A 19,577-nucleotide genomic window follows, 5' to 3' on the forward strand; every position below is an offset into this window, starting at 1 on the left:
CCCACAGCTTAATTAAATTTACCAAAAATTACCTCGAAGGGAGAACCTTCGCAGTCAAAATTAACCAGACCATGTCGTCCGCTCGCCCCATTAGGGCATCTATTGCCCAAGGAAGCGTTCTAGGCCCGGCATTACATAATTACTTTATGAACGACTTCCCGGTGAGCGACACAGGCCTCACGGCCCTTTACGCGGATGACAGCGCAGTCGCCGAGAGTCATTGGTCCCCTATGGGGGCATTGAATGCCCTTCAAGAGAATGCAAGGCTAATAGAAGAGTGGTGCGTAAAAAGCAGGGCGCAGCTCAACGCTAGCAAAACGATTTTTATGTGGATAACAGGGAAAAGACCGACGAACCTACCACAGAATGCAGCTCTGGTAATAAACGGTACCAGGATCACTCCGTCCGATACAGCCAAATATCTCGGAATTATCCTTGACAGACCGCTCTCCCTACGGGCCCACTGCAATGAGGCCATCAGAAGAGCTAATATAGCTGCAGCGATCATGAAAAAGAGATGCCAAGGTAGGGTATCTCTCTCACCCAAAAATAAAATAATTCTCTACAAATTGGTCGTAAGACCTACAATGACATACGGTGCCATCGCCTGGTTCTTTCATAGGGATGGCATCATTATAAAAATAGAGAGAGAACAAAATAAATATCTACGTAAAGTGCTCAAGGCACCATGGTTCGTGAGGAACCACCACATACGACAAGATATGAAAACAGAAACTGTTTTCGAATTCATCCAAAAACTGGCCAAGCGCCAGTATGAAAAAATCGACAGCTCCGACTTTGAGCACCTAAAACAGATTTCACCATATGATAGTGGCCAAATCCTCTCAAGAAGGAGACCGAAAAATATTCTCAGCTTAACACGCCCAGGACTCTAAACGTCCCAGGACTCTAAAGAGCTCCCATCTCGTTCGTAATTAAAAAGCGCATAGCAAGATCACCATGACAACGCCCAGAGAGTAGAGAAGCGAAATAAAAATAAAAATGAGGTAAAGAAGCGAGGAGCACTACTCTGAAAAGAGAGAGAACCTCACTCCGGAAACAATAGGAGCAGCACATCCCCCCCCCCCCACTGCGAAAGCCGGGGAGAAACGCGGGGACAAAAGAACAATAGGAGCAGTGTAAAATACACCGCAGATAAGAGGAAGGAGCTCTTATCAGGAGCAGCTAAGAAAGAAGAGAAAAAGAGGGAAAAGAGCATAAGTGGAAACCCTAAAGCGAAGAGCAGCTCTCCCACCAGGGGGAGCTACTGTCGCAGCTCAATAGTAAATAAACAGTGAAGGGGTAAGGGGCAACGCCCCCACCCACCTACACTTGTAAATAGATAGGGAATGGGCCCGCCCAATCCAAACGTGTATATATTCGGTGGAGGTTTATTTAACCCTTTATATTCTTCTTATTAATTCTTTTAATGCACCTATGTAAATGTAAATATATATAAATAGAAAGTGATAAGATAAATTTGCAAACAAACTAAAACATGCAAGTGTAAATATTGTAAATAGCAGGCCCTTAGAAGACCCGTTTTTTACTCGCAAATACTCGTTCCCCCAGGAAATAGAAGACATACAGCTAATGGCCCAAGGCAAAATCAAATAACGAATCTCGCAGCGGCGCCACAGGGCTCCCCAAGCGATCGAGAAAGTAAACAACTGAACCGTGCCAAGCCCGCAAGGGCAATAACTTCACAAAAGAGAAGTACTAAATATAATTTAGTCTGTAAACAACTATGGCTACACGCATCTAAACGCTAGCAGACGGCGAAGATAAATAAAGGGGGTATGTGTCACTACTGCAGTGACAATTGGCACCCCGTACCCACTACGTATGGTATTGGTATTGGTAAAACGACTAACCTTTTGGGGTTGTGACGGCATTATTCCACTCCGGAATTAATTTTATTAATTCCGAGATTCAGAACCACTCTTCCAAATTCAGCCCAGCGCATATTCCTGTCGCATTGTCTACTAAATTTCTACCCCCGGCACTATTGTGCACCGACTGCAAAAAATTACGAAATTTAAAATTCATAAGCGGATTCGACCCAACTTTGACCATGGCCCTTGGGTCAGGAAATTTATTTCTTGGCCCATTGACACCTAGCTGCCAGGCCTTTCGTAAGCCGCTGCAATAGCCCTGAGGGCAGGACTCGGCGTGAAAATCCTTGCATTCCGCATTCCGCGAGATTTTCAATCTAATTTAAGGGCCAGGCCCGGGAAAATAAATTTCATTCTGGTCTGGTCTGGACGAGATTTTCAGCTCCGACAGACACTGTACGCTTGGCCAACGTTCTCCCGTAGGGGCCCGGGTGAGAAGGATATCTCAGCCCGGCCAAGGGAGTACCCGGGGACCTAGGTCACAGTCAGACCGGACGGGTCCCACTGATTATTGTCTACTGATCTCCAAATTCAGCGAGAAAACTTCAACACGCCGCAAAAGAGATCGAGTGCTCTTCGCCGGTAGTGATAAACAAGGCTGGCGGCACACGGCAACGGTGCGCTAGCCGCAGATTCTCCACAGTGCACGCTTCTCCTCCCCCCCCCTTTTTTCAGTGACTGTTTCCCCCCCCCCCTCCCCTCCAATGGATTACTATTGGATAACTCTAAACAGGTAAGTGACTTTTGTTGTGCGCTTATCTATTTTTGAAATGAGTATTTTGTGCCCCCATGCCTCGGCCAGGGATGACGTCATCCTTAGGCAACTGATCGAAAGCCACGAGAACTACGACGAGCTCTCGAAAGAGCAACAGCTAGCATTCTTGAAGGTTCTCCTTCCATGGCTCCAATCGAAAGAAAGAGTCATAAACGACTCGCCAACAATTCAGCATGACAGCTGTATCATCGATTCTAAACTCGAATCACTCGTAATCAGCTACGCTGAATTAAGTAATCGCCTCGAGAGTGTAAATAATATCTCGTCAATTGCAGTAATCGAAGACTCAGAACAATCGATAATGGACTCCTTCGTTATCGAAACACGCGATTTTCTGGACTTCTTCCAACAACATAATTGTATTCACAACAAATCGAAGATGTTCAGAGTACAAAAAACATCGACTCCAATAAACCAGGGAACTTCACGAAACCCCGGAGACAGCACTCCGAAAAGAAAAACGAAAAAGAAGCGTCGCCCCCAAAACGGGACGGACACCCCCAGTGCTGACGCCCCCATGGATAGCACTTGTAGTGAAGAGGAAAACCCCAGTTTCGACCTCCACCTCTCTGTAACGGATACCACCCCCCGTGAACTAAACTCAAGCAGAGATTCATCAACTAATTCTACTGACCATTCATCCAGCAGTCAGAATAATTCGACAGATTTGTCCAGTTCAACCAACAATAATGCATCGGAATCCTCTCCAAACACTTCAACCGACCACTCCATCGAAACTTCTGCACTTCCCAAACAAAATGTTTATCCAAGCAGCATTGACAGCCCCACCAAATCGCCCCCAAAGGACATACCATCTGTCCCGCAGAAGGCAGATATTTTGTTACAAAATACAGAACCAGATAATAGCCAGCTTACAAATCCTGTTGCAGGCACTTCGAAACAATGCTCGCCCCCCCTGCAAGGCTCGCCCCTTTCATCAGGCCCCCTAGTGGAACAGGAAACGGACACCACTCCAGGGGTGGACCAGGACGGCTTCACCACTGTTTCTTACAAAAAACAAAATAAAAAATCGAGCACAACACAATCGCCCCCAATTCAAAACCCTCCCTCTTCAGCGCAAACGTCAGGGAGGAAAAAGTTTAATATACCACCGATCATCCTAACAAAATGGGGGGATCACTGGCTCCGCGATTTTGCAGCAGTCAGAGCCCTCTGCACGTTCGCCCCCGAGGCAAAACCCACATCAAACTCAATTGTCTTCCAAGCCTATTCAGAGTTGGACCATCGCGCAGTAACTAAATATTTTGACACAAAAAAATTCAAATACCACACGTACAAATTACAGGGAGAACCAACGCTCAAGTTCGTAATAAGAGGCTTGCCCACTAATGTAAAAACCACCGAAATCGAGGAGGCTCTCCGCACCCAGGGCATAGAAACTATTAAAATATCGCCCATGAAAAATCATACCACTGGAAGATTATACCCTCTCTTCCTCGTGGAGGTTAACATCGCCAATAAAAATTTCGCCAACATAACTAACATCGAAGGCGCCCCCATCGAGGTTGAACGACTCAAAGGAGGAACTTCCCCATTGCAATGTAGGCGGTGTATGGCCCCGGGGCACTCAGCCCCATATTGCAAAAATTTACCTGTGTGTGCCTTCTGCGCTGGGGGCCATGAAACAGTCAGGTGCATACGCAAAGGGGACAACAATTTCTTAAAATGTTTCTTCTGTGGTGGCAAACACACGAGCACCTTTCCAGGGTGCAAAAACCGCCCCCAAGCATTAAATGCCCGGGGTAGAACAATACTACCCAAAATATCACCCACACTAATCGCCCCCAATCCATTTGAATTCCCAACGCTACCAAGCGCCACCCCCATCGACGACATTGATGAAGACTTCATATTGGGCACGGCCCCCATCGAGGTTCGACCAAGCAACTCCCCGCTCAGATCGCCCCCAATACCACAAGACGACCCCCAACAAACCAGCTGCCCCCAAAAAATCAACAATGACATCGAAAAACAAAAACAACTTCACGATAAAATCAGACCCGGCGCCCCCCCTTTTGCAAAACCGTTCAAAGTCAAATCCCAGAAGGAGTATGAAATTGAACTTGAAACATGTAATAATCGAAAAAAATTCCAACTTTGCCTCTATGAACTTATTTACCAGAGGCCCAGACTCAACATAAGCGGCATCAGTGACATCGACGTCTCGCAAGAAAAAATAAACTCGCCCCCAGTCGCCCCCAAAAGTGCCCCATCTCCTCAAGCCCCACGGCCAGCCCTCCTGCCCACACCCACTGTTCTCCCAACCCAACCAATCAACACTGTCGCAGACAACAACCCAATTTCCACGGACATCCACCAGTTGCCCCCCGCCCCCAAAATTAACATTCACGAAAAAATCGCAACCCATCTTGCCACACTTTCACAGGACACCATATCAGCCCTAATCGAACTTTTATCTGCACTTAAACAATAGCTAATACAAGAGTCGCCCCCCCCCCAGGCCATTTCTAGTGATGGCCTGGAACTGCAATGGTATAAAAAACAGCCTACGTGAACTCCACGCAGACGCCACTAGACTTCAAATAGACGCTCTTCTGCTCAATGAAACCTGGCTTCTTCCGAGTAATAGAATCAAATTTCCAGGATACACCATCTTTCGCAAAGATCGAACACACGCACAAGGCGGTGGCGTAGCAATTTTCCTGAGAAACGGTATTCCCAGCCACCCTCTGTCTCTCCCCCCCCTCCTCAGATATGGAAGCAATAGCTATCACCATACATGCTCACCGGCTCACATTTAATATTTGCGCCATCTGTAAACCACCAAACAAAAAAATTGACACACAACTACTGGATTCGCTCTTCACAGATCGCACCCCCACTCTCGTAGGGGGCGACTGGAACTCGAAGAGCAACTTATGGTATAGTCAGCAAACCAACATCGAGGGAAGAAGGCTCCGGACATATTGCCTCAGACACTTTCTCCAAATACACGCCACTACAGACGACACACATTTCCCAAACTGCCCGGGACACCGGAGTGATATCCTGGATTTCGGAATATCAAAAAATTTTATTCACGAAATATCCACACACACAGCGCCCTTACTAAATTCGCCACATAACCCCGTCTTCTTCGAGATAGAACTCCTTCTTCCAAGAACAAAACGTATTATCAAACAAACAGACTGGTGCAAATTCCAGGAAAATTTGTCCTCGGATCCCCCTCTCGAGCCTTCGCCCCCAACACCCAACATCATAGACCAGGCCGTTATCCAAATCACCGAGCGAATTAAATCTGCTCTCCTCGGTGCCACAGCCGAAATTGTCGGAAATGACCTCCGCTTCGGAATCCCTCACGAAATTCAGAAAAAAATTGCTTTCAAAAACAGGATCAGGAGAAAATGGCAGCGATACAGACGTCGTATAGATAAAATGCTTGTCAACCGTCTCCAAAAACAACTGAAAAAAGAAATCGACGAATTTGTAAATAACCGCTTCACCGAATTTATAAGTAATGCCACATCCGAAAACGGGAATCTTTGGAAGGCGTGGCGAATTTGCAAACCAAGAAATCCCAGAATTAATAAAATTAAAAGGGATAATACTCTAATATTTAACGATGACGAAATAGCTGAAACCTTTGCCGACACCTTTCAACAACAATTTTCGGCCAATCGTGTTCAACCACTTGAAACGTCACGGCGAAATCGGCAGAGATGCTCCGCCTACATACATCGTCATCTCCAACAAAACACTGACCATATGTCCCTCACAAACACCGATGAAATTTTACAGTACATCAAGCAGCTCGCCCCCAAAAAATCACCAGGAATCGACGGAATCGGAAACAGGGCAATAAAATCTCTCCCCCCGAACATAATTTCTTCTATTACAAACATTTTTAACTGTTGCCTCGCCACAAGCTACTTCCCATCCCCATGGAAACATGCCATTGTAAAAGCGATTCCCAAACAAGGGGCCGACCCCCTCAGTCCCCAGAGCTTTAGACCGATCAGCCTCCTCCCTTGCCTCTCCAAACTCTTTGAAAAAATAGTGGCAAACCGCCTGTCCGAATTTAACAAACATCACAATATTATACGGCCAGAACAACACGGCTTTCGCCCGGAGCACTCATGTGTTACACAACTGCTCCGGGTAACAGAATACATAACAAATTCATTTAACTACAACGACTCCGTGGCTGCACTCTTCTGCGACATATCTAAAGCATTTGATAAATGTAACTTCGCCACGCTTCTTCACAAACTTATTAATCTTAATTTTCCTCCACACTTCATAATTTTCTTTTTCCGGTATCTCACCCAACGCACTTTTCAAGTTAAACAAAACGAGGTCCTCTCATCAAAACGTAACATCACTGCCTCAGTCCCCCAGGGTAGCGTCCTCGGCCCACAATTATTTTTAATCTACATAAATGATTTCCCATCCCCCCGGAGCGGAATCTTAGCACTCTTCGCCGACGACGCAGTCGCCCTCTGTGGGGCAAGAAATGCATCTTACGCCCTTTGGAACCTCCAAGACGAAGCTCAAAAGATTGAACAATGGTGCCTCGAATCTGACGTCATTATGAACGTCAATAAATGCGTCTTCGCCTGGTTCTCCAGGAAAACAAAGCTACCTCGCGCCCCCCTCCGTTTTGAAGGACAACGCCTCCAACCCAAAACAACAGTCAAATATCTGGGTGTCACACTCGATAAAAAACTGCTTTTTCGCGAACATATCGCCCACGTCCGAAATAAAACAACAGGAATCATCGGAATGCTGAATAAAATAACCTTCCCAAACGCTAAACTCACCGTTAAAAATAAACTTATCCTTTTTAAATCTATAATTCACTGAACGAAGCCCAATTTAATCGTATGCTCGAATCTGAACACGCCCACATACGAGCCATCGTTGACTACGACCCTGGGACCGTCGAGCCCAGCAGATCAATAACCTCGACTGGGACAGACTATAATTACTTCTGCTCCACATAGAGGGCAGCACCATTTTTCTCCGACTTCATCACTTCTTCGTCAACCAAAAATACTTCACCGTTTTTCGCTCCACCATCGTTCTTCGGCTCCCCCCCCCCATCGTCTACACACAATCGTGAGAGAGAGAGGCCTATGCCTGGCCACTTGTTTTGTCTTCCATTTTGTGTTCTTCCCCTGTCTTCTCCCCTTTCCTGTGTCACGCTCTCTCCCCCCCTTACCATGTACTAACACCTTTTCCCACTTTCCCCTTTTCCTCTTCACCCCCCTTCACCATCGACCAATCCCTGCATTGCAGGTCCAACAACGAATCGCATCTCTTCTCCAGTCTCAACGAGGACGTCTCTTCTTCACAGCTCACTTCGCTTTTAACTACTAACACGTGAGGTTGTGCCGCCATTTTACCTGTCGCATTGTCATCGCATAAAATTATGAAATTTGTTAAAATTTCTCCACCGACCATTTGACCACTCTTATAAATAATTTGTTATAAGAGAAAAAAAAAAAAAATATATATATAATTCTATTTCGGCAATTTCTTTTTAAAAGAGCCATTGGGCACCCCTTTCCCCTCTCTACATGCACATACACCATTACACATACATAACTCTCTTGTCTGTCCCTTCATCGGGGGTCCCCAAGGGGCCCCAGCCCTTATGTTGGCTAATGGCCCGCTTTAAGGGCCAGTCACCATCGGAAAAATTTGAGTCTGGTCTGGTCTGGTCTACGACCCTGGTGAACGAAGGAAATATCGTCACCCGAGACAGTTCACTGATCTCGGTTGGGAAATAACCTAGTTCGATTAAACTCACATAGATGGCAGCACTGAAAATCGTAGTTCTCTCGGCTTTCCATCGTTTTTCCCCCGCTCTTAATCGTTTTTCTCATTTCAAATTTTGATAAGTATACAACCGAGTCACTTGCCAGTGTCTCCCACCCTCTCTCCACCTCTTGTTCTCTCCCCCCTTTCCTTTGTCACCCTCTTCCCCCCTCCCCTAACATACTAATATTTTTCCTCTATCTCCCACTTTTTCTTCTCACCGCCCAGGCTCTCCTGCACCACAGCTGGTTTTGCCAATTTTCATGTCGCATTGTAACATCGGAAAAAAAAAAAAAAAAAAACGTTTTCTTCACAGCTTCAACTTCGCTATCTCCCTTCTCATGTTAACACTAACATCTGAGGTTGTGCCGGCATTTTTTCTGCAAATGTGTTAAAATCAAGAACCATTAATTTAATCGAAAAATCTTCTCCCGAACATGACAAAAAAAAAAAAAATGTTGATGATGATGATGACCTTTCCTCCCACATACATTCACTACATAAAAACACAAACATTACTCTCTTGTCTTTCCCTTCATCAGGGGGACGCGACGAGCCCCCAGCCTGTATGGGGAATATATGACCCGCATAAGGGCCAGGCATCCCCTTAAAATTTTTATTCTGGTTCTGGTATTCAGCTGATCGAGGTTGCTTATCACTTCTTCGCATTTCATTTTTGCTAGCCCTGGGTAGTCCTCGTAGTAGCAGGGATCGGGATAATTGAGGAGATATTTGATGGCTCCTTCGACGAGATTCGAAAGTCGTGTGATCTCTGCACGATCCTGTAGAGTCTGGATTTTTTTGAAGTCCAGCAGGGCTGTTTTGAAAGTGTGTCCACTTTTGCAGGCTTTTCCGAAGTGGAAATTGCCTCGATGTATGGGCTGCGATTTGTGATAGTATCTTTGAGAAGCAGAAGAAGCACTTTCTCCTTGGTGTCACGATTTGCCTTCCGTTGGTACACCGCTGTCAGTTCACTCCAGCACTTGTTGGTGGGCTGATTGACAATGTCGTGAAAAAAGACATACGGGCACTTGGATTGGACTGGTAAAATCAGACATCATGGGAAAATATTTACTTCACTTGCTTAGACTGTTATGTATTTTTTCATTGGGATAATTATTAACTTGATGGTTAAGTTAATTCAGCGCCGACTGAGTACGGGCTGTAGAAGCTATTAAGTTAAGAGAGCATCTGGGAGCAAAAATTTTTGCGACCGTCCCCTGTGAGATTAGGGGCCTGAATGAATGAAAAAATTTCAATGTGTTCTTGAGCTGAAAAATGTTTAAAATTTTGAACCCCATTTTTTCAAGTTCGTTCTGTATTTCCATGGCGCTCGTGTTTGGGTCGAGGCCTCTTAGCACGTAGTTGGCGGTGCTTTTTTCTTCCTTCGTAAAATTGAGGATTTCTACGCCTTTTTCTCGGCATATCTGGAGCACAGTATTTTGATCCCTAGAATTCTGGAGTAAAATTCTATAGCTGTCTTTCAAAAATTTCACTTCGAACTTAGATTTGCACTTTAGCTCGATAGATGGCGCCAGATTAAACCAGCTACCTTCAATTCGAAGTTCAACGGAGAAAGTTTTGCCTTGGCCGTCTTTGTCCTCGGCTCGGTCCAGGATCCCATCGGGGCACGCAGGGCGCGGGAGGTCGGTTGGAAGCCTCGGTGGTCCAGCTTGGGTTTCCCCGTACTCGCTGTGCGTCCTCCGACGTTCTTTCCCGTCCTCCACTCGTCCCGGCATCCGCTTGGTTCCAACGCAAGTTTCGGACGTGGGTGGGGCCTCTGTGTTGCTGCCGTTTTTTGATTGGCTGCTCTTGTGCACTGCTGTGTTGTGTGCGTTGCTTTGACGAGATTTGGCTTCGTCTCCGGTTTTTTCCCGTTTTTTGAGCGGCTTTCTTCCTGCTTGATTCGCCTGGAGTTCCAGGAAATCTTGAAGTTCCAGAGCGTCAGTGTGACCAATCTGGGCTTTCACAGTAGCAAGTCCACATCTGTGCATATCGAAGAGTTCACTGAAAGTGATCCAGTGGATTTCATCCGGATTTATCGGTCCATTCCCCATGGGTTTCATCTTGCTATAGTCCAAGACCTTGCGAAGGACCGCATCACCTTTACATGTCTGTTGGAGATTTGCATTTCTTTTCATTCTCTGGAAGGTTGAGAATTTCCGCTCAATGAACCTGAGAAGTTCTTTGGCAGCTTTAGCACGAGTTTTGACCTCGGCTTCTGGGTCCTCGGATAGCTGGACAACGTCAGACCATCTCCAGTTTTGTGGGTCCATCACGATGTCGTGAAAGAAGCAGCGAATTTTACTTTTGCTAGACATTTTAATTGTTATACTTATAAGACAGTTTAAAGTTAATTAAGTTTGAACATTTAGTATATTTAAGGCTCCGACTGGGTACGGGCCGTAGATGATAAGTTAAGCTATCATTTCAAGAGCAAAAATTTATGCGTCCGTCCCCAACGGTGTCCGGGGAGCTTGTCGCCAGGAATTGGTATTTCCGAAACTCAAGACCTCTACATAACGACGTTCAAGAAACCTCGTCAAAACGTCGTTATTGTGAAATAATGACGTCGAAACCTCGTCAAAATGTGTGTTATACGCGCAACTGCGGAAATCATAAAACTAGGACTTCTCTGAAAACGCTTCCTCCCAGACCTCAAAGAAAATATCACAAAAATATATAAATATATGAAAATATCATTGTGCGGCCGCCTTGAAGACGTGATTTTCCCTAATTTTGCAATAGATGGCGCCACTTTTCTTACCAAGAAAGGAAATCGCTATATTTCCCGAGAGCATATATACACTGACCATATTTGCTCGAGGAAAATACAGGAAAGTGGTCTCCGAAATACGGGACGTCGCCAATTATTGTCAAAAATTATGCCAAAAGTAAGCAAAGTTGCCAACTCACGCTGACATCCCAAAGAAGTCGCCAACCGCGGGAATTGAAGCTCTACTGCAAATTGCAGATAATTAAAAAAACGACACATATATGTAAGATGAATATTCTTGTAATCGTGATTACCATAATGTAATTTCTGAGTTTGGAAGATAATTTTAATAGCTGGTGTGAAAAATAAAATAGAGAAAAAAAATCAAGTTTGCTTCGCAAAAAATACGAGAAAAACCGGGACATTTTTGCAAAAAAGTCGAGACATCCAGGAAGGCAGAAAAAACCGAGACTGTACCTGGAAATACGGGATTTATGGTCACCCTAATTATATATGTTACACAAATTTTATAAATCCGGTTATTATGCATAATCACCAGATATTATGCATAGTTACCAACTGTGCAGTACCGTGAGGCGGCTCACAACAGACCAATGAAAAGTTAAAAATATGAAATGTACTAATAGAAAAATAATATAAAATGAATAATTTTTCTAAAATTGAAAAGTGTATGAAGATGTGTACACATTATGTAAGATAATGTACATTATGTGAATTCAATTTCCACAAAAAATTAATCGAAAAATGTACGTCAAGTTAAGAAATTTGAGAGTGCGCGTTAAAGAAATAACATAATGCTTTGAAACACCCTGTGTGCAATATACAAAAAAATCTTCTGCAAGTTGGTTCTTGAAATCTGTCCTATATACAGATATACCTAGGACGATTGGTAACTATCGACCCCCCAATAATTACACACGTGATTCCTTGTGAAAAACTAATATGGAAAAGTGTTTTCCGTTTTTTGTTATAACGCTTTAAAAATTGATCGCGTCACTTGAAAAAATTCACCAAATGTATAACTTGGCGTTTTAGACAATACTAAAAATGTATTAACCCTGCTATACAGAAAACGAAAGAGATATAAAAACCATTTTTTCCCCTCGCACTTTTCAGGAAAGAAAAAACTTTTTTTACAAGTCAGAACAGGTTGTTTGCATCTCACAAACCTAGCTTCACAGAGTTTATAGATAAGCGTTAGTCGTTTTGTTTTATTCTCCAGAAAGTAGTGCATCTAATTATTTATTGTTATAATTTCTAATTTGATGGCATTCAGTATACAAGAATATTGTGACATGCACCTTATATTAGGTGAGTGCCACGGATCAGCCTTGCAAGCAGCAAGGTTATACAGTCAACGGTATCCAACGCGAAAGCACCCAGACCATAAAATTATTTTGCGATTGGACCGCCGATTGCGCGAGTCAGGGTGTGTATTACCACAACCAAACATAGACGCTGGGCCAGTATCACCTGTAAGAACACTGGCTTTCGAAGATAACACGTTGTCGTTGGTTGAATCGGATCCAACCACCAGCAGTCGAGCGATCGCACGAGAATTAAATTCAAGTCACGTAACGGTCTTAAACATTTTGTGCGATGAGTTTTTGCATCCGTATCATTACACACGGGTTCAAGCACTTTCATCAGAAGATTATCCGCGAAGAATTCTGTCAATGGCTGCTTCAACAGCAGTCCAATGACAGCACTTTCCTAAATAGGATTCTATACACTGACGAAGCAACATTTATTCGTGAAAGTGTCTTTAACAGCCATATCTGGGATTTTTCAAATCCCTATGCAACACGTCCAAATGCTCATCAGGTTCATTGGAGAATTAATGTTTTGTGCGGTATTATATAAAAAACAGTCTTCTGGAACCATATCTGCTTCCACAACGTCTGATTGCTGAAAACTGCCTCTTTTTCTTGAGAGATTGCCTCCCAGACTTTCTTGACGACCTTCCCTTGGCTATCTTGCGAAATCTTTGGCTGCAGCATGATAGGGCACCGGCTCATTACGCATCGAATGTCCGCGAGTGGTTAAATCATGAATACCCAAATCGGTGGATTGGCCGCGGTGGCGCAATACAGTGGCCTGCTAGGTCCCCTTTAGTTTTTTCTTGTGGAGCCATCTCAAAGCGCATGTTTATAGGCATACACTTGGCTCGCAAGAAGACCTTGTTGCCGCCTTGCACGTGGCAATGACAACAGTGATGCCTTCCATGCTAGAGCGGGTTCAACTTTCCATCCCACGCCGTGCTTTTTCATGTATGTCAATGGACGGAGCACATTTTGAGCACTTACTAATGTAAGATGCAATCTTCCTTTTAGCCACTGTGGTGGTTGAGTGATCATAGTGACGGACTCGCATCACGAGGTCCCGGGTTCAAACCCCATCGTCGCCACAGTGGTGGTCGGCTGTAGTTAGTTTTCTGTGGTTCCCAACATCAAGGTGCGAATGCGAGACAATCTCCCGTTAAAAAGTCTCGCAAAAGATAGCAACAGACCTAAAACGGTACAAATATTCAATCATTACACTTCACTCACAATTTGAAATATAGATGACAGCATTGAAACGTCAGACACAACGCTAGATACTCAATCAGACTGTCAGGCACTCACACTCACATTCTCGGCAGAATTCACTCGGTTGTAAATTGGCGATAGCGATAGATCGAAGTTTTGTTCGGTTTGAGAGAAAGAAACTTCCAAAGTGATTTTAAAAAATTTTGAGAGTAATGAAATTATTCTTCAAAGTTGTTTTTTCGAATAATATTGGCTCTAATATTGGCTACCATAAAACTAAACGTTTGGGAATTAAACGTTGTGATTGAAATATCAGAATTTTAGGTCTGAAAATAAAACATTTTGATGTTTCCAAGGGAATTTTAATGGTTTTAGGGTATATAAGGGCGGCTGATTTCAAAACTGCTGATGGTTTCGGTACACTATCAATATTTCAATGTAGTCTGCAGTCACTAATTTTTACGTAGAAATTTTCTTTCCAATTTTTATTCACTTTCCTATTTTATTCAACTCATTATCACATTTATATCATTACCAGACATCAGTGATCTTTATGTATTGATATTAAGTGTAGTGGGCGCGGTGTCCCAGGTTGATAAGATACTCGCCTAAAAGTACCAAAGGATGTTTAGATGTGTCGCGAGTTCGATACCCGGTTCGTTATCGTGAGAAACTTTCCTTACGCAGGGGTACAACAGAAACGGTGACATGACCACAGAAAAAGATTGCTACCGCCTCGTATGCAGAAAATGACCGTGGTGAGACAAAAATGATCAAATGATGATCACACACACATATACAGTTCTAGTACAGTTCTAGTGTGATTTGCATGCTGGCTTATGGCCTGAGCGGATCGAGAGCTCGCTGTTGGGAGAGGAAGATTTAAAAATAAGAGTTTTTATGATGTAAAAAATAAAAATAAATAAAATGAGCTAGTCACTGTGAATAGGGTGACCATACTTCCTTCATTTTGTCTCGTATATTCCGGGGAATAGTCTCGTTATTTCTGTTTTTTCTCCGTCCCGAATATTTTTTAAAAATATGTAGTGATTTTTCGTATTTTTTAGTCAAAGTTTTCTTGAATTTGTTATTTAATCAAAGACGTTGATACAGGTAATTTTCAACTGATTGATTGAATGCAATATTATCATGTAGAAGTTCCGAAAATTTCATGAATTATCGAATTTTGCTTCGCCCCCCCCCCTCCACCCGCAATAGATACGCGTTTTGCTTATGGTATTACCATCGAAATTCAACGTTCATTTAAAACCAATGTCAGATCCAGAATCATGCTCCAAAAACACCCTAAAATTACTGAAATATCGTTGAGAAAAACATCAGAGTTGAATAGTGTGAATCACAACAGAAAAATTCGAAACCAAAAATTATTCTGAATACGTCAATTCGTAAGGTAATAAGTTTGATTAAAAGTTTCTGATTGAATCGTTGTTATTATTTTACTGTTTCCACTAAGGCACACCTTCGTCAAGCCGACTTTTTGACATCCCTCGTGTTGGAGCTTTTTACAAGTAACAGTTTCGATGAAAGTTCAAAAAAACCAAAAAAAAAATATATATATATATTGCCGTTTTATTGATCAACATTGTAATCTGATTAAAACAACAACGTAAAATAACGTTCGCGCAGTAAACACGTACGCACTGTATGCACCTTCCCTCAGAAGATTAGACTTAATAGTGAAGGTAAAAAAATTGTACATTTTGGCAAAAGAGTGTCGATTTGGCTAAAAAAATCTCAAACAGATCTCATTTGGCTAACATGGTACAAATCTTGCGATAAATTTGCCAACATAGAAGACGAAGCTAACACGTAAGCGATACGTAATAGCAAGGTTATAGTATCACACTGCATTGAGAGTAAAAGCGCCAATCGTGAAAGAAGAAGGCTGAACTTGGCTTCTAATGGGATTGAATATTTCAGTTCATTATTAAGAAGCGACAACCCGCTGCTGGCGGAGAAATGCACTTTGGTTCGGTGTTTGGCATTTAACTGACCGTTAGAAAAATGACACGTCACAAAATTTCAGAAGCTTATAACTCACTTAATATTCGTCCGATCGAAATACGGAAAAAAACACTTTTCTATATTAGTTTTTCACAAGGAATCACGTGTGTAATTATTGGGCGGTCGATAGTTACCACCCTGTATATGAGTCACCACACCATCATCAGCATCGCAACAAACACTCGCCTCCGAAGACTATCACGTGGACAAATACCGGATATACTGACTGAGGACATGTGAACAGGGGCCCTCAACCAATGAAGGGCCTCGAGTCACGTGCTCCCGAGAAAGTATACTGACAAAATACTTTTTTTTTTCAAACCGAGCACAACTCAGGTCTATTGCCATAGGCAATTTACTACCTAGTGAGTTGTGCCGGAAGTGTTAGTGTGTGTACCTAACAGCCCGAGTGCGTATCTAGTGTTGTGTATGATTTTTCAGTGCTGCCATCTATATCTCAGAAGTGAAGTGAATGATGTGTAGTGACTGAATATTTGTACTGTTTGTAGGCCTGTTGCTCTCTGTGGCGAGACTTTGTAACGGGGAGATTTGGCTCGCATTTGCGCCTCGAAGTTGGGAACCACAGAAAACCAACTTCAGCCGACCACCACTGTGGCGACGGTGGGGCTCGAACCCGGTTCCGAGTCCGTCACTATGACCACTCGACCACCACAGCGGCCTGACAAAATACTGAGTTTCGCTCAGTGGAGAGCAGTTGGAGAACGATGCTAGACGCTTGAAGAAAAGGTAGCCCTTTTCCATGATCTTCGAAGTCTCGCCCGCCCTGTTGCCGGAATGGTGGTGGCAAAAGCAAACATGATATCCAGAATGCCTTAGAGTCGATTGTCAACTCACCGACAGTATGTTAGTCTACAGAGCACCTGCAAATTTTCCATAATAACGGGTCATCGGTTCATCGCATGTGCCACGGTGCGTGTGCGGGGCGCACAATCTGAAGAGGTTCCAGCAAACCGTCACGGACCAAATGAGATAAGTTTTGTGTGACGTTTTTTTTTTTTGGGGGGGGGGCACTAAAATCAGCTAGCAAATGAAATTATTTATATGCATTATTTATATGAAAATTTAATTAATTAAAATGAATACTTAATCATAACTATTTAATTACCGATCGGCGAATATTAGTTGTTTAACAATGATATAAAATATAAAGTGTATATATATATATATTTTTGATAAAACGATGCGCTAGACCTGCCATGTTAACAAGTAGCATCAATGATCCTCCGATTTAAGTTAATGGTTTATTTTTGTAACAGCAACAGGAGAAATTATGACAAATTAAATTTTCCCTTTTTTAATCTTCATGGCCTGACTCATGATCCATCAATGTGTTGGAGTTCTTAATTAACTCATTTCTCTTTCAGCCGCCCTCCTCACGGCCACCTAAGTCGAACCTGGGTGGCGGTGGACTCTCAATTTATTGCACACAACCGTTTTTGCAAGTATAATAAATTTTGTTTTTCACATTTATCGATGATTATGAATAATCCCCAGCTCGTATTGGTAAAAATTGAATATCTGTGGTAAACGTGGGTATTAGCATGGGTATCTGTCTGGTATTTCAAGTTCAAGCGCGTATTCGTAAATATGAAGAATGTCGACTGCTCAGAAAAAAAGCTCGAGCTCTACTTCGCGCTGTGCACCGAAATTTCAGTACCGAGAAATTTAGTACCTATAAAGAGGCGCGCAATCGTTATAAAGCTCTTTGCTCCAGAAGCAGGCAGAGTTATTTCCAGCTCATTAACACTAAGCTTGTGCTATTAAACCACACAGGCACACCTTGTCCATATTCCCCTACGGAACCTCTAACGAATCGGTACATGTTGAATGTGTGTGTGTGTGTTGTGAACCCGAAGTTTGTTTTTGTTTAATGCTTATTATAGTGCAGCAATTTATTTTTCGAACTATGTGAGTGAAGTGTAATAATTGAATATTTCTACCGTTGTAAGCTGTACCGTTCTACTGCTGTTCTCTATAGCGAGACTTTTTAACGGAGATTCTTGAGGTTTTTGTTTTGTTTTTTTTATTCAAACCGAACACAAAACTCTATTTTTACCGCTTGCGGGCAACGAATTTCATCACCTTTCTTCCATTTTACAAATTTACTTGACGAATCATTCCTCAAATTGGCTGCCCTTCTGGACTTGCTGCCCTGGGCCAAGTCTTAAGTCCCTCCCCTCGTAAATATGCCTGCACGAGTACATCAACCATGTCTCTTCCCCCTCCCTGATAGATATAACAACTTAATATCCTATACATTATAGTAGGTCGACACCATCGATCAAAATTACTCAGGAATTTCGGACATTTGGCAGCCCACAAGTGAACAAATTCAGTACCCGACAAAAATTTCAGCCTGTTTCTATATAATAATTTTAGAATAGTTTCTTAAGGTCGTCGACGTTATTATTAGAATCACGGATTGTGACAATATTCCCGTGCTCTATTCATAATGTCCAAATCGAACCGTAATCCAAGTACGTGTATCGCTTCTTTTTGCGATTTCTTTCCTATAGTGAAAGTATGTGTAAGGTAAAAAAAGTTCGTTTCCCCTTCAATTCACATGATTAGTTTCTTTTACAACTGACCACATTCACGATTCCTCGGCCGGAAGACTTTCCACTCATGTTTATGGAACGCACTTCCCTCATGGGACAGAGTTTGGGTTATGACTGGTTTTACAGTTTATGGAACGTACCGTACATTATAAAAAGTATCGTTATTCGTAATACGCATTAGAAAGTTATATTCTAACTCCTCACAATTTCTGAACAAAAAAAAATATTCCAACTCAAGGGGGTGAAGGGAAATCGGGTTTTGGAAAAAAATGAATTATTTCACATTTTGAAACCTGTTAGGGCCCTTTCACACGGAGCGGATGCGGATGCGGGTCCGGAAGAAGTTTTAACAATTGGAATATACTGCGCCTTTCAGACGAGCCGAAAAATCTCCGCACCTAGGAAATGTTCATGCGGGTCCGGACGTCGTCCGCATGTGTCAAAACCTAAGTGCGGGCTCCGCATCCGCACATAGAACTTTTGACAATAGGTCTATTCGGAGCTATTCAGACGATGCGGATGCGGAGCGAATTCGTCCGCATCTTTGGCTACTTTTTGAAGGTGATTTTGCACGGAATTTTTTTAATTATTTTGCCATAAATACCCTTAAAAACACCATATGAGGGTTCCTGTTCATCAAATATGATGTACCCACATACGTCTATCCCTTTGTTTCCTTCTGAGATGGAGATATATAGCAACTTTAACTGCCTTTTGTCCATACTTTACAATTTTATACGATAAAACCTGACAACAACGGCCACTGACGGGACCAAAATTATAAGCCGTTCTGTTCATTACGAATATTTAATTGACTATACATACTTTAATAACTTTCAAATTTAATTTAAAAATTTTAATTTTTTTCTTTTTAAATTTTTAAAATTATTTAAAAAATATAAATATCTGAAATATTATTTTAAATATTTGTTATGTTTTTAAATTTTTAATCTGTTAATTTTTTTAAACTTTAAAAAAAAATACTTTTATTAAACAACGTTATCCACGTACGGTGTTCACTCAGGGCCGGATTAAGACGTTTGAAGACCCTAGCACTTGAATAGTTTTGGTGGTTCCCCCCGAATACCTACAAGTATATTTTACTCAATATTCAGTCTATAAACTTAAAAAATGAAATTTTATATTTCAGAAGTGACTAATCTAAGGATGGGATTTCACTCTAAAAGGTTTATGAAAGTTATTTTATAAAACTTGAAAAAAGCAACTAATAAATTG

The sequence above is a fragment of the Pholcus phalangioides genome, unplaced genomic scaffold (genome assembly GCF_987345545.1).
Source record: "Pholcus phalangioides strain wild (caught in Gottingen) unplaced genomic scaffold, Ppha-v1.0 ptg000003l_1, whole genome shotgun sequence".
NCBI lineage: Eukaryota > Metazoa > Arthropoda > Arachnida > Araneae > Pholcidae > Pholcus > Pholcus phalangioides.